This window comes from Pongo pygmaeus, chromosome 19, assembly GCF_028885625.2.
Source record: "Pongo pygmaeus isolate AG05252 chromosome 19, NHGRI_mPonPyg2-v2.0_pri, whole genome shotgun sequence".
NCBI classification, from domain to species: Eukaryota; Metazoa; Chordata; class Mammalia; order Primates; family Hominidae; genus Pongo; species Pongo pygmaeus.
Window position 1 is genome coordinate 37,577,371 of NC_072392.2, and position 22,155 is coordinate 37,599,525.

The 22,155-nt window shown below is 38.8% G+C and overlaps 1 protein-coding gene across 3 annotated transcripts in view; it reads left to right on the forward strand.

Moving 5' to 3' along the window:
• The first annotated feature begins 17,757 nt into the window (after positions 1–17,757).
• Positions 17,758–22,155, forward strand: part of LOC129016777 (protein FAM27L-like) — a 36,574-nt gene continuing 32,176 nt past the window's right edge. Inside the window, exons 1-2 of one of the 3 annotated variants that reach the window (XR_008494951.2) lie at positions 17,798–17,977; positions 19,727–20,460. The gene's annotated coding sequence lies outside the window, so the exon portion shown is untranslated. Of the gene's footprint in view, positions 17,978–19,726; positions 20,461–22,155 lie in introns of those variants that run through there. The other 2 variants (XM_054456503.2, XM_054456501.2) reach the window with 2 other exon arrangements.

Here is a 22,155-nt window from a genome sequence, read left to right on the forward strand (position 1 = left end):
TAGACCTCAATGGGCTCTGAAATGTCCCTTTGTAGATCCTACAAAAAGAGTGTTTCCTACCTACGGAATCAAAACAAAGGTTTACCTCTGTAAAATGAATGCAAACAGCACAAATTATTTTCACAGATAGCTTGTTTCTAGTTTTAATCACGAGATATTCGCCCTTACACTGTAGGCCTCAATGGACTTAGAAATGTTGGTTTGTAGATTCTACAAAAGAGTTTTTTCAACCTACTGAATGAAAGCAAAGGTTTAACTTTGTAAAATGAATGAACACATTACAAAGCATTTTCACATAGAGCTTGTTTCTATTTTTTATTGTGGGGTATTTTGTTTTCTACTGTAGGCCTCTGTAGGCCTCAATGGGCTCTGAAATGTCCCTTCACAGATTCTACAAAAAGAGCATTTCTAACCTGCTGAATAAAAATAAAGATTTAACTTTGTAAAATTAATCCACACATCAACAAGTATTTTCATGGATAGCTTGTTTCTAGCTTAAATCACGAAATACTCGGTTTTTTATTATAGGCCTCAATGGGCTCCAAAATGACCCTTCATCAATTCCACAAAAAAAAAAAAAAGCATTTCCAACCTGCTGAATCAAAACAAAGGTTTAACTCCATGAGATGAATCCACACATTGCCAATCAGGTTCACACACAGATTGTTTTTAGTTTTTATTGGGAAATATTCAATTTTTTTACTGTAGGCCTCAATAGGCTCCAAAATGTATTTTTTGTGTATTCTACAAAATGACTGCCCCAACCTTCTTAGTGAAAATAAAGGTTTAACTCTCTGAGATAAATCCACACATTGCAAAGCATTTTCACAAATAAATAGTTGTTAGTTTCTGTCATAGGATATTTGGTTTATCAATATACATGCACATGGGCTCTGAAATATCCCTTTGTCGATGCTTCAAAAAGGGTGTTTTTAAACTGCTGAATCAAAACAAAGTTTTAATTCTGAGATCCACATATTAGAAAGCATTTTCACAGATAGCTTCATTCTATTTTTTATAAGGAATATTCAGTTTTTCACCATAGGCCTCGATGGGCTCCAAAATGTCCCTTTGTAGATTCTACAAAAAAACAGTGTCCCTAGCCTGTTGAATCAAAGCCAAAGTTTAACTTTATGAGATGAATCCACATATCACAAAGCATTTTCACAGATAGCTTATTTCTAGTTTTCATTGCAGGATATTCGGTTTCTCAATATAGTCCTCCATGGGCTCTGAAATGTTGCTTCATGGATTCTGAAAATATAGTGTTTCCAACCTGCTGATTCAAAGCAAGGGTATAACTCTGTGAGAGAAACCCACACAACAGAAAGCATTTTCAAAGATAGCTTGTTTCTAGTTTTTATCATGGGATTTCAGTTTTTCAGTGTAGGCCTCAATTTGCTCCAAAATGTCTTTTCGTACATTCAAGAAAAAGAATGTTTCCAACCTGCTAAATCAAACGAAAGGTTCGACTCTGTGAGATAAAATCACACATTACAGAGAATTTTCAGACATAGCTTTTTTATAGTTTTTATTATGAGACATTTGGTTTTTTACTATATGCCTCAATGGGCTCCAAAATATCCCCTCATAGACTGTATAAAAGAGCATTTCCAACTTACTGAATTAAAACAAAGGTTTAACTCTGTGAGACGAATTTACTCATGGCAAAACATTTCCACAGATAGCTTGCTTTGAGTTTTTATCACGGGATATTCCATTTTTCTCCATAAGCCTCAAAGGTCTCCAAAATGTTCCTTCATAGATTTTACAAAAAAAAGTGTTTCAAAACTACTGAATCAAAACCAAAGTTTAACTCTGTGAGATGAATCCACACGTCACAAATCATTTTCATAGATAGCTTTTTTCTAGTCTTTATTGTGAGACATTGGATTTTTTGCTGTAGACCTCAATGGACTCTGAAATATTGTTTCATAGATTCTATAAAATCAATATTTCCAACCTGCTGAATCAGAAGAAAGGTTTAACTCTGTGAGATGAATCCACACATCACAAAGCATTTTCACAGATACATTGCTTCTAGTTTTTATTGCGAGATATTCCGTTTTCACTATAGGCCTCAAATGGCTCCAAAATGTCCCTGCTTAGATTCTACCAAAAAAAGTGTTTCCAACCTGCTGAATCAAAACAAAGTTTTAACTCTTTGAGATAAATCCACACATCACAAACATTTTCACAGATAGATGTTTATAGTTTTTATTGTGAGATATTGATTTTTCACTACATGCCAAAATGGGCTCCAAATTGTCCCCTTGTAGAATGTACAGGCAGGGTGTTTTCAAAGGGCTGATGCAAAACAAAGTTTTAACTGTGTAGGATGAATCTACACATCACAAAGCATTTTTACAGATACCTTGTTTCTAGTTTTTATCACAGTATATTTGGTTTATCACTATATGCCTCAGTTTGCTCTGAAATTTCCTATCATATATTCTACAAGCTCCGCCTCCCAGGTTCATGCCATTCTCCTGCCTCAGCCTCCTGAGTAGCTGGGACTACAGGTGCCTGCCACCATGCCTGGCTAATTTTTTGTATACTTAGTAGAGACAGGATTTCCCCATGTTGGCCAGGATGGTCTTGATCACTTGACCTCGTGATCCACCGCCTCAGCCTCCCAAAGTGCTGGGATTACAGGCATGAGCCACCGTGCCCGGCCAAAGAGTGTTTTTAGCCTGCTAAATCAAAAGAAAGGTTTAACTCTGTGAGGTAAAATTACGCATTGCAAAGCATTTTCAGAGATAACTTCTTTATTGTTTTTATAGCGGGATATTAGGTTTTTCACTATAAGCCTCAATGGGCTTTGAAATATCTCCCAGTCGATTGTAAAAAAGGAGAGTTTCCAAACTGCTGAATCAAAACAAAAGTTTAACACCTTGAGATAAATCCACAGATTGCAAAGAATTTTCACAGATAACTTCTTTCTGGTTTTTATCACAGGATATTCAGCCTTTCACTATAGTCCTCAGCTGACTGAGAAATGTACCCTCATAGATTCTACAAAAAGAGTGTTTCCAACCTGCTGAGTCAAAACAAAAATTAAAATCTGTGAGATGAAATCACATATTGCAGAACATTTTTACAGAGAGCTTGTTCTAGATTTTATCATGGCATGTTCAGTTTTTCACTATAGGCCTCAATAAGCTCTGAAATGCCCCTTCATAGATTCTACAAAAACAGTGTTTCGAACCTGCTAAATGAAAAGAATAATTTAACTCTGTGACATGAATCCACACTTTACAAAACATTTTCACACACAGCTTTTTTCTAGTTTTTATCATGGGATATCTGTTTTTTTTAGTATAGGCCACTATGAGCTCTGAAATTTACTACTGTAGATGCTACAAAAACAGTGTTTCCAACCTTCTGAATCAAAACAGAGGTTCAACTTTGTGAGATGAATCCACAAATCTTAAAGCATTTTCACAGATAATGTTTTTTCAGTTTTTATTGGGGATATTTGGTTTTACATGATAGGCCTCAAAGGACTCAGAAATTTCTTCTTTTAGATTCTAGTAACAGAGTGTTGCCAACCTGCTGTATATAAACATAGGTTTAGCTCTGAGATAAAGCCACATATCACAAACATTTTCACAGTTAGCTTGTTTCTAGCTTTTATCAAAAGATATTTGGTTTTTCACTATAGGTCCTAATGGGCTCCAAAATGTCTCCTCATAGATTATACAGCAGTTTACAACCTGCTGAATCAAAAACAAAAAAGGGTTTACCTCTGTGGAATAAATCCAAACATTTCAAAGATAATTCACAGGCAGCTTGTTTCTAGACTTTATCATGGCATATTGGTTTTTCACTATAGGCCTCAACAGGCTCAGAAATGTTTTTTGGTTGATTTTACAAAAAAAGTGTTTCCAACCTTTTGAATCAAAACAAAGTTTAAACTCTGTGAGATGAATTCACACATCTCAGTGTGTTTTCACAGATAGCTTGTTTGTAGTTTTTGTCAAGGGATATTCATTTATTTATTGTCGCACTCACTGGGCTCTGAAATATCCCCTCATAGATTCTACAAGAAAAGCGTTTACAAACTGCTGAATCAGAAGAAAAGTTTAACTCTGTGAGATGAAATCACACATCATAAAGCATTTTCAGAGATAGCTTCTTTATAATTTTTATCAAGATATATTCAGTTTTTCAGAATTGGCCTCAAGGGGCTCCAAAATGTCCTCTCATAGAGTCTACAAAATTAGTGTTTCCAGACTATGGAATCAGAACAAGGGTTTAACTCAGTAAGAAAAATCCACACATTGCAAAGCATTTTCACAGATAGCTTGATTCTAGTTTTTATCAGGGAATATTTGGTTATTTACCATAGGACTCAATGGGCTTTGAAATGTCTCTTCTTAGATTCTACAAAAAAAGTATTTCCAACCTTCTGAATTAAAAGTAAGGTTTAACTCTATGAGATGAATTTGCACATCACAAAGCATTTTCACAGACAGCTTGTTTCTAGTTTTTATCATGGGATATCCAGTTTTTACTATAGGCCTCAATGGGCTTCAAAATGATCCTTCATAGATTCTACTAAAAGAGTGTTTCCAACCTGTTTAATAGAAACAAAGGTTTAATTATGTGAGATGATTCCACACATCATGAAGCATTTTACCACACAGCTTGTTTCTAGTTTTTATTGCTATTTTATTATAGGCATCCATGGGCTCCGAAATGTACCTTGGTGGATCCTACAAAAAAAGCATTTACCACCTGCTGAATCAAAACAAGGCTTTAACTCTGCGAGATGAATCCACACATGGCAAAGTGTTTTTACAGATAGTTTTTTTTTTCAGTTTTTATTGGGAAATATTTGATTTTTCTTTACAGGCCTCAAAGGGCTCAGAAATGTCTTTTTTCTGAATCTACTAAAAGAGTGTTTCCAACCTCTGTATATAAACATAGGTTTAACTCTGTGAGATAAATCCACACATTGCAAAGCTAATTCACAGATAGCTTATTTCTAATTTTTATCACCAGATATTGGTTTTTCAATATAAGCCTTGAGATCAACTCACATCTTGCAAAGCATTTTCACAGATAGCTTTTTTTAGTTTTTATCAAGGGATATTCACTTTTTTATTGTAGGACTCAATAGGCTCTGAAATGCCCTTTCATAGATTATACAAAAAAAAAAGTGTTTCCAACCTGCTGAATCAAGAAAAGTTAAACTCTGTGAGATGAAATCACACATCACAAAGCATTTTCAGAAATAGCTTTATTATAGTTTATACCACAAAATATTTGGTTTTTCAGGGTTAGCCTCAACAAAATTTTAACTGTGAGATGAATCCACACATCACAGAGCATTTTTCACAAATAGCTTATTTCTGGTTTTTATCGTGGGATAACTGGTTTTTCAATATAAGCATCAATGGGCTTCGAAATGTTCCTTCTTAGATTTTACTAACAGACTATTATCAACTTCCTGAATACAAACAATTGTTAAATCGGTAAGATGAATCCACACATTACAAAGAATTTTCACAGATACACTTTTTTTAGTTTTTCTCATGGAATATTGCATTTTTCACTATAGGCCTCAATGGATTCTAAATTACCCTCTCTTACAATTTACAAAAACAGTGTTTCCAACCTACTGTATATAAGGAAAGGTTTACCTGTCTGAGTAGAATCTACACATGTGAAGCATTTTCATAGATGACATGTTTTCAGTTTTCATTGCAAAATATTCTGTGTTTCACTATAGGTCTCAATGGGTTCCAAAATGTCCCTTCGTAGATTCTACAAATAAAGTGTTTCCAACTTGCTGAAACAAAACTAAGCTTTAACACTAAGAGATGAATCCACACATTGCAAAGCATCTTCACAGATAGCTTATTTCTAGTTTTTATCATGGAATATTTGATTTTACACTACAAGACTCAAAGTCCTCAGAAATTTATTCTTTTAGATTCAAGTAAAAGAGTTTTTCATACCTGCAGTATGAAAACAAAGGTTTACTTCTGTGGGATAAACTCACACATCACCAAGCATATTCACAGATAGCTTGTTTCTAGTTTTTACCACAGGATGTTTAGTTTTTTGCTAAGGCTCAATGGGCTTTGAAACATCCCTCTGTAGATTGTACAAATTTGACCTGCTGAATCAAAACAAAGTTTAACTTTTTGAGATGAATCCACACATCGCAAAGCATTTTCACAGAGGCTTGTTTCTAGTTTTTATTGCAGGATATTGGTTTTCCTCTACAGGACAATATTGTCTTTGAATTGTCCCCTCATAGATTCTACAAACACTGAGATTCCAAGCTAATGAAGCAAAAGAAAATTTAACTTCGTAAGATGAATCTACATTTGCAAAGCATTTTTAAAAGATAGCTTGTTTTTAGCTTTTATTGCTGGATATTCAGTTTATCACTGTAGGCCTCAATTTGCTCTGAAATGTTTTATTGAAGATTCTACACAAAGAATGTTTCCAACCCCTGAATCAAAAGAAAGATTTAACTCTGTGAGATTAAATCACACATTGCAAAGCATTTTCAGAGACAGCTTCACATAGATTTATCATGGGATATTTGGTTTTTCACTGTAAGCCTTAATCAGCTTTAAAATGTCTCTTCATAGATTGCACAAAAAAAGAGTTTCCAACCTTCTGAATAAAAAAAAAGTTTTAATGTTGTGAGGTGAATCCACCTACTGCAAAGCATTTTCACAAATATCATTTTTTCTCGTTTTTATCATGGAATATTCAGTTTTTAAGTGTAAGCCTCAGTGGGCTCAGAAATGCCCCTCAAAGATTCTACAAAAAGAATTTTTCTAATCTGCTGAATCAAAGCAACAGTTCAACTCTTTGAGTTGAATCCACACATCACAAAGCAATTTCACAGATAGCTTGTTTCAAGTTTTTATCACGAGATATTCATTTTTTTTACCATAGGCCTCACTAGCTCAGAATTGTTCCCTCTTAGATTCTACTAAAACAGTGTTTCCAAAATGCCATATAAAAATAAAGTTTTAACTCTGTATGATGAATCTACACATTGCAAACCATTTTCAGACATAGATTATTTCTAGTTTTTATCATGAGATATTCTGTTTTTGACTATAGGCCTCAAAGGTCTCCGAAATGTCCCTTTGTAGATTCTACAAAATGAGGGTTTTCAACGTGCTGAATACAAACAGAGGTTTAACTCTGTGAGGTAAATCCACACATCACAAAACATTTTCACTGATAGTTTTTTTCTAGTTTTTATTGTGTGATATTTGATTATTCACTATAGGCCCAATGGGTTCCAAAATTTCCCTTTGTAGATTCTACAAAAAAGTATTTCCAACCTGCTGAATCAAAACAAGGTTTTAACTGTATGAGATAGATCTACACATCATAAAGCATTTTCACAGATTGTTTGTTCTAGTTTTTATAGGGGGATATTTTGTTTTTTACTATAGGCCACAGAGAGCTCGGAAATGTCGTCTTTTAGATTCTGCAAAAAGAATGTTTTCCACCTGCTGTATATAAATATAGGCTTAACTCTGGGAGAAACATCTGCACATCACAAACATTTTCACAGATGGCTTGTTTCTAGTTTTTATCACGGGATATTTGGTTTCCCACTAGAGGCCTCAATAGGCCCCTAAGTGTTCCTTTGTAGATTCTAAAAAAAAGTTTCCAATTTGCTGTATAAAAACAAAGGTTTAACTCTGTGAGATGTGTGCACACATCATAAAGCATTTTCACAGAAGGATTCTTTTTAGTTTTTCCATGGGATAATCTGTTTTTCATTTGAGGCCACATTGAGATCTGAAAAATCCCTATATAGATTCTACAAAAAGAGTGTTTCCAGCCTGCAGAATCAAACCAAAGGTTTAATTCTGAGAGATCATTCCAAACTTCGCAAGACACTTTTACAGATAGGTTGTTTCTAGGTTTAATTGTGGGATATTTGGTTTTTTAATATAGGCCTCAAAGGGCTCTGAAATGTCCCTTCATAGATTCTATGAAAACAGTGTTTCCAACTGGCTGAATCAAAACAAATATATAACTCTGAGATAGAAATCCACACATCACAAAGCATTTTCACTGACAGCTTGTTTCAAGTTTTTATTGCAGAATAATCAGTTTTTGACTATAGGCCTCAATGGGCTTTAAAATGTACCTTCATGATTTCTACAAGAAGAGTGCTTCAAACCTGCTTACTCAAAGCAAAGGTTTAATTCTGTGAGATGAGTCCACACATCACAAAGCGTTTTCACGTATAGTATGTTTCTAGTATTTATCACTGGATATTTGGCTTGGTTTTTCACTGCAGACCTCAATAGGCTCTCAAATATCCCCTCATAGATTCTACAAAAACAAGTGCTTTCAACATGATTAATCAAAATAAAGTTTTAACTTTGTGACATGAAAAGACACATCATAAAGAATTTTCATAGATAGCTTGGTTCTGGTTTTTATCGTGGGTATTCAGTTTTCCACTACAGGCCACACTGGGCTCCAAAATGTCCATTCAGGCCTACAAAAAGAGAGATTTTTGCCTGCTGAATCAAAACAAGGGTTTAGCTCTGTGAGGTGAATCCACAGATCTCAAAGAATTTTCACAAATACCTTGTTTCTAGTTTTTATCACAGGATGTTGGTTTTTTTCATATGCTTCTTCATGGGATCTGAAATGTCCCTTCATAGATTCTACAAAAAATATTTCCAACTGGCTGAATCAAAACAAAGGCTTAACTCTGTGAGTTGAATCCACACATCACAAAGCATTCTCATATATAGCTTGTTTCTAGTTTTTATCTTGAGATATAAAGTTTTTAACTGTAGGGCTCAATGTTCTCTGAATGTGCCTTCTTAGGTTCTACAAAAAAACTGTTTCCAACCTGCTGAATCAAGATAAAGGTTTAACTCTGTGATGTGAATTGACACATTGCAAAGCATTTTCACAGATAGCTTTTTTCTAGTTTTTGTCACCAGATATTCAGTTTTTCAATATTGGCCTTTGTGGATTCCCAAATTTCCTTTCGTAGATTCTACAAAAAGAGTGTTTCCAATCTGCTGACAAAACAGAGCTTTAAATCTGTGAGATGCATCCACACATTGCAAAGCATTTTTACAAATAGCTTGTTTCTAGCTTTTACCATGGGATATTTGGTTTTCCAGTATGGACCTCAATAGGTTCCCAAATGTCCCCTTGTAGATTGTACAAAAGGAGTGCTTTCCATGTGCTGAATCAAAACAAAGGTTTTACTCCATGAGATGAATCCACACATTGGAAAGCATTTCCACAGATCGCTTGTTTCTCATTTTTATTGTGAAATATTTGGTTTTTCACTGTAGGCCTTAATGTGCAGCAAAATATCTTCTCGTAGGTTCTACAAACAGACAGTTCCCAACCTGCTTAATCAAAACAAAGGTTTAACTCTGTGATATGAATTAACACATTCTAAAGCATTTTCACAGATAGCATGTTTCTAGTTTTTATTTCCACATTTTTTTCACTATTGGCTTCAATGTGCATTAAAATGTTTCTTCATAGATTCTACAAAAAGAGTTTTCCAAACTGCTGGATTAAAATGAAGGTTTAACTTTGTGAGATGAATCCACACATCACAAAACATTTTCACAGATAGCTTGTTTCTAGTCTTTATCATGGGATATTTGGTCTTTCACTGTAGGCCTAAATGGGCTTCAAAATGGCCTTTAGTAGATTCTACAAAGAGAGTATTTCCAATCTGCTGAATGAAAAAGAATATTTAACTCTGTGAGATTAATCCACACAATGCAAACATTTTCAGAAGTAGCTTGTCTTTAATTTTTATTGCAGGATATTTGTGTTTCAATGTACTTGTTTATGGGCTCCAAAATGTCCCATTGTATATTCTACAAAAAGAGTGTTTCCAATCTGCTGAATAAAAACAAAGATTTAACTCTGAGAGATGATTCCACACATCACAGGACCTTTTTACAGATAGCCTGTTTCTAGTTTTCATTGCGGGATATTTAGCTTTTCACTATAGGCCTCACTGAACTTTGTAATGTCCTTTTGTATAATCTACAAAAATAGCATTTCCAGCCTTCTGAATCAAAACAAACATTTAACTCGTGAGATGGATCCACACATCTCAAAGCATTTTCATAGATAGCTTGTTTCTACTATTTATCAAAGGATATTCGATTTTTCTATTTACTTCTCCATGGGCTCCGAAATGTCCCTTCATAGATTCTACAAAAAAGAGCATTTCCTAAATGCTAAATCAAAACAAGGGTTTACCTCTGTGAGTTGAATCCACACATTTCAAAGCATTATCACAGATAGCTTGTTTCTCATTTTTAATGCAGATATTCAATTTTTACTATAGGCCTCAATGTGCACCAAAATGTCTTGTCGTAGATTCTGCAAACAGACTGTTTACAACCTGCTTAATCAAAACAAAGTTTTAATTCTGTAATATGAATCCACACATCACAAAGTATTTTGATGGATAGCTTGTTTCCAGTTTTTATCTCCACATATTTTGTTTTTCACTGCAAGCTTCAATGGGCTTTGAAATGTTTCTTTGTAGATTCTACAAAAAGAGATTTTTTTTAACCTACTGAATTAAAACAAAGGTTTAACTCTGTGAGATGAATCCACACATCACAAAGCATTTTCACAGATAGCTTGTTTCTAGTTTTTATTGCAGGATATTTGTTCTTTCACTGTAGGCCCAAATGGGCTCCAAAATGGCCTTTAGTTGATTCTACAAATAGAGTGTTTCCAACCTGCTGAATCAAAATAAATATTTAACTCTGTGAGATGAATCCACACAATGCAAAGCATTTTCAGAGGTAGCTTGTTTTTAGTTTTTATTGCAGGATATTATATTCAGTGTTTCAATATGCTCATTTATGGGTTCTGAAATGTCTCTTCGTATATTCCACAAAAAGTGTTTCCAACCTGCTGAATAAAAGCAACTGTTTAACTCTGAGAGATGATTCCACACATCACAATATCTTTTGATCGATAGCCTGTTTCTAGTTTCAGCAGGGGATATTCAGCTTTTCACCATAGGCCTAAATAAGCTTTGTAATGTCTTTTCATATAATCTACAAACAGAGTGTTTCCAGTCTGCTGAATCAAAATAAAAATTTAACTCTTTGAGATGGATTCACAAATCCCAAAGCATTTTCACAGATAGCTTGTTCCTACTTTTTATCAAAGAATATTCACTTTTTCCATTTATTTCTCTATGGGCTCTGAAATGTCCCTTTATAGATTCTACAGAAAGAGTGTTTCCTATCGGCTAAATCAAAACAAAGTTTTACCTCTATGAGTTGAATCCACACATCACAAAGGATTTTCACAGATAACTTGTTTCTCGTTTTTGATATGGGATATTCAGCTTTTACTATAGGCCTCAATGTGTACCAAAATGTCCTGTAGATTCTACAAACAGACTGTTTACAACTTGCTTAATCAAAACAAAGTTTTAATTCTGTGATATGAATCCATACATTGCAAAGCATTTTAACAGCTTGTTTCTAGTTTTTATCTCCACATATTTTGTTTTTCAATGCAGGCTTCAATAGGCTTTTAAATATTTATTCATAGATTATACAAAAACAGTTTTTTTTAACCTGCTCACTGAAAAAAAGGTTTAACTCTGTGAGATGAATCCACACAATGCAAAGCATTTTCACAGATAGCTTGTTTCTAGTTTTCATGGCAGGGTATTCGGTCTTTCACTGTAGGCCTCAATGGGCTCTGATATGGCCCTTAGCACATTCTACAAAAAGGGTGTTTCCAACCTGCTGAATCAAAATAAGTGTTTAACTCTGTAAGATGAATCCACACAACAAAAAGCATTTTTACACATAGCTTTTTTGTAGTTTTTATTGCAAGATATTCAATGTTTCAATATATTCATCCATGGGCTCCAAGATGTTTCTTGGTATATTCTACAAAAAGAATGTTTCCAACCTGCTGAATAAAAACAAAGATTTAACTATAAGAGATTATTCCACACATCCAAGATCTTTTGACAGATAGCTTATTTCTAGTCTTCATCGTGGGATAGTCAAGATTTCACTATAGGTCTCAATTAGCTTTGGAATGTCCTTTCATAGAATCTACAAAAAGAGTGTTTCCAGCCTGCTGAATCAAAACAAGGGTTTAACTCTGTGAGATGGATCCACACATCCCAAACCATTTTCACAAATAGCTTCTTTCTCCTTTTCATCAAAGGATATTTACTTTTTCCATATACTTCTCCATGGGCTCCGAAATATCACTTCATAGATTCTACAAAAAGAGTTTCCAACCTGCTGAATCAAAACAAAGGTTTAACTCTGTAAAATGAATGCACACATTTCAAAGCGTTTTCACAGATAGCTTTTCTCTATTTTACATTGCGGGATATTTGATTTTTTGCTATACTCGTCCACGGGCTCCGAAATGTCCTTTTGTAGATACTACAAAAACAGTCTTTTTATTCTGCTCAATCAAAACAAATGCTTAAGTCTGAGAGATGAATCCCTGCATGGCAAAGCATTTTTACAGATAGCTTGTTTCTAGTTTTTATTGTGGGATATTTAGTTTTTCACTGTAGGCTTCAATGGGTTCTGAAATGTCCCTCTGTAGACAAAGGGACAAAAAGAGTGATTCCGTCCTGCTGAATCAAAACAAAGGTTTATCTTTTTGAGATGAATTCACACATCTCAAAGCGTTTTCATAGTTTCTAGTTTTTATCGTGGGATATTCAGTGTTTTACTCTTGGCCTTAATGGACTCTAACATGTCCCTTCATAGATTCTATAAAAAGAGTGTTTCCAACCTGGTAAATCAAAACAAATGTTTAACTCTGTGAGAAGTATTGACACATCACAAAGCAATTTCAAAGATAGCTTGTTTCTAGTTTTTATTGCAGGATATTTGGTTTTTCACTATAGACCAAAATTGGCTCCAAAATGTACCCTTGCAGATTCTACAAGAAGAGTGTTTCCAACCTGCTGAATCAAGACAAAGGATTAACTCTGTGAGATAAATATACACATGGCAAAGAATTTTTACTGATAGGTTGTTTCTAGTTTCTTTAGTGGGATATTCGATTTTTCACTGTAGGCCTCAATGGCCTCTGAAATGTCCCACAGAGATGGTACAAAAAGACTGTTTCCAATGTGCTGGATAAATACAAAGGTTTAACTCTATCAGATGAATCCAAACATCACAAAGCATTTTCACAGGTAGGTTTTTTCTAGTTTTTATTGTGGGATATTTGGTTTTTCACTATTGGCCCTAATGGGCTCCAAAATGTCCTTTCTTAGATTCTACAAAGAGACTGTTTCCAACCTGCTTAATTAAAACAAAGATTTAACTCTGTGAGATGAATCCACACATTGTAAAGCATTTTCAGAGATAGAATTTTTATTATTTTTATTGCAAAATATTCAGTTTTTTACTATAGGCATCAATGGGTATGAAATGTCCTTTGTATATTCTATTTTAAAAAGTATTTTTTAACCTGTCGAATAAATACAAAGGTTTAACTCTGTGAGATGAATCCACATATTGCAAAGCATTTTCAAAGATAGATTGTTTCTACTTTTTATTGCAGGATAATCAGTGTTTCACTATGGGCCTCAATAGGCTTCAAAATATCCCTTCATAGATTTTACAAAAAGATATTTTCCAATCTGCTGAATCAAGACAAAGGATTCAATCTATGAGATGAATCCACACATTGCAAAAAATTTTTACTTAGAGCCTGTTTCTAGTTTTTATCATGGGATAATGGGTTGTTCATCAATGTGCTGAATCACAAAAAGGTGTAACTCTGTGAGATGGAATCACACATCGCAAATAATTTTCAGACATAGTTATTTGTTATTGTTACAGTGGGACATTCAGCTTTTCTCTGTAGGCTTCAACAGGCTTCTAAAACTCTTTTTGTAGATTGTAGAAAAAGAGTGTATCCAAAGAGCTGAATCAAAACAAAGGTGTAATTCTGTGAGATAAATCCACACATTGCAAGGTATTTTCACAGATAGCTTGTTTTTAGTTTTTATTGTGTGATGTTCGGTTTGTCAATGGGCTCTGAAATGTTTCTTTGTTGAATCTACAAAAGGAAAGTTTTCAATCTGCTGAATCAGAAAAAAGGTTTAACTCTGCGAGATGAATCCACACAATGTAAAACATTTTCACAGATGGCTTGTTTCTAGTTTTTACCACGGGATATTCGGTTTTTCACTACAGGTCTCAATGACCTCCAAAATGTCCCTTCTTAGATTCTCCAAAAAAATTGTTTCCAACCTGCTGAATAATAACAAAGGTTTAACTCTGTGAGATGAATCCACACATGGCAAAGCATATTCAGAGATAGATTTTTTATTGTTTCTATCACAAAATATTTGGTTTATTACTATAGGCATCAATGGGTGTGAAATGTCCCTTTGTATATTCTATAGAAAAAGTGTTCACAATCTGCTGAATAAAAGAGAGGTTTAGCTCTGTGAGATGAAATCACACATTGCAAAGCATTTTCAGACATAGTTTCTTTTTAGTTTTTGTTGATGAACGTTTGTTTTTTCACTATACTTCTCAATGGGTCTATGTACCTTCGTAGACTGTACAAAAAGAGTGTATCCAACTTGCAGAATCACAGCAAAGGTTTAACTCTGTCAGATAAATCCAAATATCACAAAGTTTTCTCACAGATCACTTGCTTCTAGTTTTTATCACGAGATATTCTGTTTTTCACTATAGGCCTCAATGGGCTCCGAAACGTGTTTTCCTAGATTCTACAAAAAAAAGTGTTAACAATCTGCTGAATCAGAAGAAAGGTTTAACACTGTGAGATGAATCCACAGATCACAAAGCATTTTCACAAAAAGCTTCCTTTTAGTTTTTTATTGCAAATATTCAGTTTTTCACTATAGGCCTCAATGGGCTTCCAAATAACTTTTCTGAAATTCTACGAAAAACGAGTTTCCAACCTGCTGAGTGAAAACAAAAGTTTCACTCTGTGAGATGAATCTACACATTGCAAAGCATTTTTACAAATAGGGTTTCTAGTTTTTATCGTGGGATAATCAATTTTTCACTATAGGCCTTAATGAGCTACGAAAAGCCTCTTCATAGTTTCCACAATTAAAGTGTTTGCAACCTGTTGAAACAAAACAAAGGTTTAACTCTGTGAGATAGATCCACACGTTGCAAAACATTTTCACTGATAGCTTGTTTCTAATTTCTATCACAGGATATACAGTTTTTCACTATACGCCTCAATGGGCTTTAAAATGTCCCTTCGCAGATTCTACAGAAAGAGTTTTTCCAACCTACTAAAAAAAAAAAAAAAAGTTTAACTCTGTGAGATGAATTCACACACAGCAAAGTGTTTTCACTGATTGCTTGTTTCTACTTTATATCGTGAAATATTTGGTTTTTTAGTATAGGCTTCAATGGGCTCTGAAACTTTCCTTTGCAGATTCTACAAAATGAGTGTTTTTAACTTATTCAATCAAAAGAAAGTTTTACCTTTGTAAGATGAATCCAAACGTCACAAAGCATATTCACAGATAGCAAGCTTTTAGTTTTTATCGCAGAATATTTTGTTTTTCACTATATGCCTCAATGGGTTCCACAAAGTTTATTCGTAGATTCTACAAAAGGAGTGTTTCCAACCTGCTGAATCAAAACAAAGGTTTAACTCTTTGAGATGAGCCCACAAATCCTAAAGCATTTTCACAGATAGCTTGTTTCTAGTTTTTACCATGGGATATTCGTTATTTCACTATAGGACTGCATGGGCTCTGAAATGTCCCCTCGTAGATCCTACAAAAAGAGTGTTTCCAAACTACTGAATTAAAACAAATCTTTAAGTGTGTGACATAATTTCACACGTCAGAAAGCATTTTCACAGATAGCTTGTTTGTAGTTTTTATCACGGGATTTTCGGTTTTTCACTATAGGCCTCAATGTGCTTTGAAATGTCTCTTCTTAGGTTCTGCAAAAAACGTGCTTCCAACCTGCTGAATCAAGACAAAGATTAACTCTGTGAGATAAATGCACACATTCTAAAGCCTTTTGACAGATAGCTTGCATGAAGTTTTTATCAGGGGATATTCTGTTTTTCTCAATGGGTATCAAAGGGCCGCCAAATGTCCCTTCACAGATTCTACAAAAAAAGTCTTTAAAACTGCTGAATCAAAACAAAGATTTAGCTTCATAAGATGAATCAAGAAGTCACAAATCATTTCACTGAAGTCTTGTTTCTAGTTTTTATCACAAGATAATCAGTTTTTTACTATAGGCCTCAATTTTCTCAAAAATGTCCCTTCATAGATTCTAGAAAGAAAGTGTTTCTGACCTGCTGAATCTCAGGAAAGGTTTAACTCTGAGATGAGATCAGACATCAGAAAGCATTTTCATACATAGCTTCTTTGTAGTTTTTATCCCAGGATATTCAGTTTTTCACTATATGCCTCAAAAAATTTTGAAATGTTCCCTCATAGATAGTACAAAATTATGAGGGGACATTTCAAATGAGGGGACATTTCAAAAGATTGTACAAATCTATGAGGGGACATTCCAAATGAGGGGACATTTCAAAAGAGCGTATCCAACCTTCCGAATCAAAACAAAGGTTTAACTCTATATAATCAATCCACACATCACAAAGCATTGTCACCATATCCTCCAAAAAGGAAACTCTTGTTCTCCTACTCCTATTGGAGGGCTGCATGATTCCTATAGGATGGAAAGCAGGCAGCCGTGGCTGGCTTTTGCCTGGTAATCTAGGCTCTGTTTCATTTCACCTGCACTTCCTTTCTCATAGCGGAGAGGCTGTTTCATTGGGCTGTTGCTGGGTGGGACTGCCTCTCGCCACAGTTCTATTGGCTGCTGGGGATTTCAGGGATCAAAGGGACTTCGAGTAGGCAGGCTGTGCTCCAGGTTGTGTATTATGATCTCGTTGTGGTGCCTGAGGTTGTTTGCACTTTGCAGGAGACTTTTGGGTCCTCTGACAGGAATCCTTGAATGTTGCTTGGACTCCAGCACAACTCAGCTGGTTCTCTCATGCGAACCTTGATTTTCCTTTGTTTTAATGGGGGATCAACAGTGCCCCTCAACAGCACTGCTGGACACCCTTTTCCTGCTTGCAATCGCCACAGACGGCCTCTGAGACAATGTCTCAACCTCCTCTGCACCTGTGAGAGGCCAGTTCAAGGTGTGAGAACACTGCTACACCTTGGACTTGCCTTTGCCATAGTTCCTGCCTTTCCCAGAGAGCCCCTGCGAGGCCCAGGATGAAGGGAGGCAATGAGATCAAAGGCCCGGCCATCTTTCGCTGACACCCGCCTCTGGGGTCTCAGGTATGAGTTCATCACCCAAAGACCCCTCAACAGCTCACCAGACTATATTCCAATCCCCATGGGACCCGATTCCTGAACGCAGCCTCTTTCGGGAAGGGAGTCAGAAAAGCAGTTTCCAGAGACCAACTCACACTCTCGAAATGCCTCCTTCTCCCGTGGGACCCGACCACGGAGACGGCCCGAGGGGTCCCTAAGGTCGAGACTTGTAGGGTCCTGCAGTGGGTTATCATAGGCAGCCTTTTTCCTGATACCAGGCCAGCTCTGCCTGTACCATTTTCCTCCGCTTAAGCAGGCTGACAGCTCTGACATCTGGGCGCCCGAGACTGCCTCGCTAATGCGCATGCGCTAGTCTCAGGGCACCAGACCTGAGCTGTAAATTCTGGCTAGCGTCGCAATGAATGCCACCGTCACCTAGCGACAAATCCCTGCAGCTTGGCGGAGACAGAGACCTTTGTGGAGGGTGCCTAGGGGGTGGACTCTCGCCTATCTTCTCTATGGGATCCACGGGATAGTCCCATGATCCTAGGAGAGGGTAGACGTGAGCCAGCCTGAAGAAACGTCAAGCAGAGCCCCAGGAATAAACCGCGAAATCCCTAAGGATCCAAAAGGATCTGCAGGATGTCTCAGGCCTGTCTAGTCGTTGTAGGGGTGAGTCTTTTTGAAACTTTCCCCACTGTGATTTTTAGATACAGCCCACCTGTGTTCCTCAGGGTTGCTCTGTCTTAGGTGGGGCTTCCTTCAGAAACATGCAGCCTCAGAAGCTACCGGTCTGTGTGTTCTGTGGGGGTGTTATGAGTGTTGGAAGTCTGCGTGTGTGTGTGGCTGTGTGTGTGTGTGTGTGTGTGTGTGTGTGTGCCTGTAAGTGTAGTCGACTTAAAGGAATGTGGCTAATGCACTGCAGCGCTTCTTTTTTTTAAGTCTCCCAACTTTTTGTTGTCCTGTCTGTGTGGCTCTGCTTGGTCTGCGCGGCTCGGTGTTCTTTATCTTTCTGTGGATCATGAATCCGCAGTGAATTGGGAGTCTGGCTGAGACCGGCCTGGGTCAAAATCACCTCCACTGCAAAAAAAAAAAAAAAAAAGCCGTGTTTCTAGAAAGAACAGGAACACACCACACCCAAGAAAGGACATCTCCCAGTGTTTTACTGTCTTGCTTCCAAGTCAGGGAAAGACACTAGCAGTTCTGTCCGCGGGGCCCCTTGAATTTACATCAAATTCGGTTCCCAGCCTAGCAGGTACTTCCCGTCGTGAGGGGGCACTTCTCCATCATCTTCAGATTTCATTCAGGGACAGAGAGTGTGAGCAGCAATATGGTCAGATAGGGGAGAGAACACAATCTGTTGTGGGGTGGATGAGGTCCCACACCTTTACCTGCAAAGAAAGGTGAAGACAGATGAAGGTGCTTCCAACTGCATCCCCTCAATACCTTAATTGCACAAACAGTACACCCATGGCCTGGTGTTCAGGTAGGAGTATTCCAAGGTGCAGGGAACATTTGGAGTGCAAACTGAGGCCATCCTGGCAAACTCCCGATTTGGGGGCTTTCATACCTAGAGCCAAATGGAAGTGTGATGGGTTGATGCTGGGTGGGATGTGGCCACCGCACTTGCCTCTTCTTTTGCTGACTTCCGTGTTCCTTGTCGGCCTAGGGTTTCCTGGGGCTGGCTCAACGTCTTACACACTAAATGTTTCCCACTTCACAGAGGACGATCCTCATGGGAATCCATTACATGAGTGTTTTCTTCTAAACGCTGTCACGTTTTAATGACTGGCAGCTGTTATACTTTTACAACCATAAATTCCCATTACATTTGCCAACAAGGAAATTCTCGTTCTCCCACTTCTATTGAAGGGCTGCATGATTACTATAGGATGAGTAGCAGGCAGCCATGGCTGGCTTTTGCCTGATAATCTAGGCTCTGTTTCATTTCATCGGCAGGTCCTTTCTCATTGTGGAGAGGTTCTTTCATTGGGCTGTTGCTAGATGGGACTGCCTCTCGCCATAAATCTTTTGGCTGCCAGGGATTTCAGGCAGCTAAAGGGACTTCAGGTAGGCAGGCTGCCCTCCAGGTTGTGGGTCGTGGTCTCCTTTTGGGGCTGAGGTTGTTTGCACTTTGCAGGAGCGTTTTGGGTTTTCTGACAGGAATCTTTGAACATTGCTTGGACTCCAGCACAAGTCAGCTCGCTCTCTCAGGCGAGCCTTGATTTTTGTTGGCTTTCATGGAGGGTCAACAGTGCCCGTCAACAGCACTGCTGGGCACCCTTTTCAGGCTTTCAATCACCACAGACAACTTCTGAGACAATGTCTCAACCTCATCTGCAGCCATGAGAGGCCAGTTCGAGGTGTGAGAACACTGCTCCACCTTGGACTTGCATTTGTCATGGTTTCTGCCTTTCGTAGAGATCCTCTGCGAGGCCCGGGATGAAGTAACGCAGTGAGGCCAAGGGCCCGGCCATCTTTTGCTGACACCTGCCTCTGGGGTCTCAGTTTAGATTCCATCACCCAAAGACCCCTCAACAACTCACCAGACTATATTCCAATCCCCATGGGACCTGATTCCTGCAAACAGCCTCTTTCAGGAAGGGTGTCAGAAGAGCAGTTTCCAGCGACCAACTCACACTCTTGAAACGCCTCCTCGTCCAGCGGGACCCGACAACGGAGACGACCCGATGGGTCCCTAAGGTCAAGACTTTTAGGGTCCCGCAGTGGGTTATGTCAAGCAGCCTTTTTCCCGATACCAGGCCGGCTCTGCCTGTACCATTTTCTTCTGCTTGGGCAGGCTGACAGCTCTGACAGTCCGGTGCTCCGGCCTGCCTCGCTAATGCGCATGCGCTAGTTTCAGGGCACCAGGCCTGAGCTGTGAGCTCTGGCTAGCATCACGATGAATGCCACTGTTGCCTAACGACAAATCTGTGCGACTTAGCTGGGAAGGAGACCACCGTGGAGGTGCGAAGGCGGTGGACTCTCGCCTGTCTTCTCCGTGGGATCCACAGGATAGTCCGACGATCCTAGGAGAGGGCAGATGTGAACGAGCCTGAAGAAACGTAAGGCAGAGCCCCAGGACTAAACCACGAAATCTCTAAGGATCCTAAAGGATCTGCAGGATGCCTCCGGCCTGCCTAGTCGTTGTAAGGGTGAGTCTTTTTGAAACTTGCCCCACTTTGATTTCTAGGTATAGCCCCCTGTTTTCCACGGGGTTGCTGTCTCCCACGTGGGGCTTCCTTCAGAACCACCCAGCCTCAGAAGCTGCCGGGCTGTGTGTTTCTGAGGGAGTGTTGCAAGTGTTGGATGTCTGCGTGTGTGTGTGACTTTGTGTATGTGTGTGCGTGTGTGTGTGCCTGTGTGTGTGCGCGCCTGTAAGTGGAGTCGGCTTAAATGAATGTGGCTAACGCACTACAGATTTTTTTCCCCCACCTTTTGGTAGCCTATCTGTGTGGCTTTGTGTGGGCTGTGGGACCCCATGTCCTTTGTGTTTCCGTGGTTCCTGAATCCGCGATGAATTGGGAGGCTGGCTGAGATCCGCCGGGGTTTAAGTCACCTCCCCCTGCAAAGGAGCCAACCTTCTAGAAAGAAAAGGACCAAACTACACCCAAGAACAGACAACTCCCAGTGCTTCATTATCCTGTGGCCAACCCAGAGCCAGACCCTAGCAGTCCTGTTCACAGAGCTCCTTGAATTTACCTCGGATTGGGTTTCCAGCCAAGCAGGTGCTTCCCATCGTGAGGGGGACACTCCTCCCTTGTATCGGGATTACATTTAGGGATGGAGAGTGTGAGCAGCAATAAGGTCAGGTAGGGGAGAGGATACAATCTGGTGAGGTGTGGATGGGGTCCTGCACCTTCACCTGCAAAAAAGATGCAGACAGATGACACAGAAGGTGCTTCCATGTCCATCCTCGCATTCCCTTCATTACAAAGGCAGTCCACACATAGCCCGGTGCCCAGTTGGGAGCACTCCAACGTGCAGGGAACAGCTGGAGTGCAAACTTGGGTCATTCTGGTCAGCTCCCGATTTGGGCTTTCATTCCACTTGAGATTGGGATGGATGGATGCCGGGTGGAATGTGGCCTCTGCACTGGCCTCCTATTTTCCTGGCTTTCACTTCCTTTCTCAGGGTCTTGGCTTGTTCTTTCGCCCAAAGGGAGTGGGGTGGACAGATTACCTCTGAACCTTGGGTGCCTTTGATTTCTTTCTTTGTAGTTGATGTCATTACAATGAACATTGATTCCTGCCGTGTGCCAGGCCTGAGTCCTGGATGCCCAGAGGAAGGAGGCACCGTTCCCCTGAGCCTGCTAATAGGTCTTCCATCCACCCTTCTCATTATAATGCAGAGTTCAGGTTTTGAGACTAGGAAAACGTGAATTTGACTCCACTGGGTCACCTGCCAGCTGCTGACAGCCACTTAATTCCTCCAGGCCCAACATCCCTATATGTAAGCACAATACACAATTAGGGTTGCTGTGAGCCTTATGCAAGGGGAGACTTGGACGTGCTTGGCAGCAGCAGGTGGTCTACCCAGACTCTCTGGGTAGGCCTTGGTCTGCTTCCCTCCAGGTCTGTGCCACCTTCACTCAGGCTCCTGCAGAGGCAGCCCGTCACCTTGTGACCAGGCTGGAAAACAGCAACTGGCAGGAGGGCATGGGGACTAAGCGGGTCCCTGTCTCGAGCCCCTGCCAGTCGGCCAGGCAGCATCTCTGGGATGGGTGGCTGGATGCCAGTGCTCTTGTCCTGGCACCCCTCTGTTTCCTGCACTGGCTCGTGGTGGCAGACTTCCAGGCCTCTCCACATTCTCTGTCCTGGTGATGGTGGGAGTGTCTGCCCCTCTGAAAG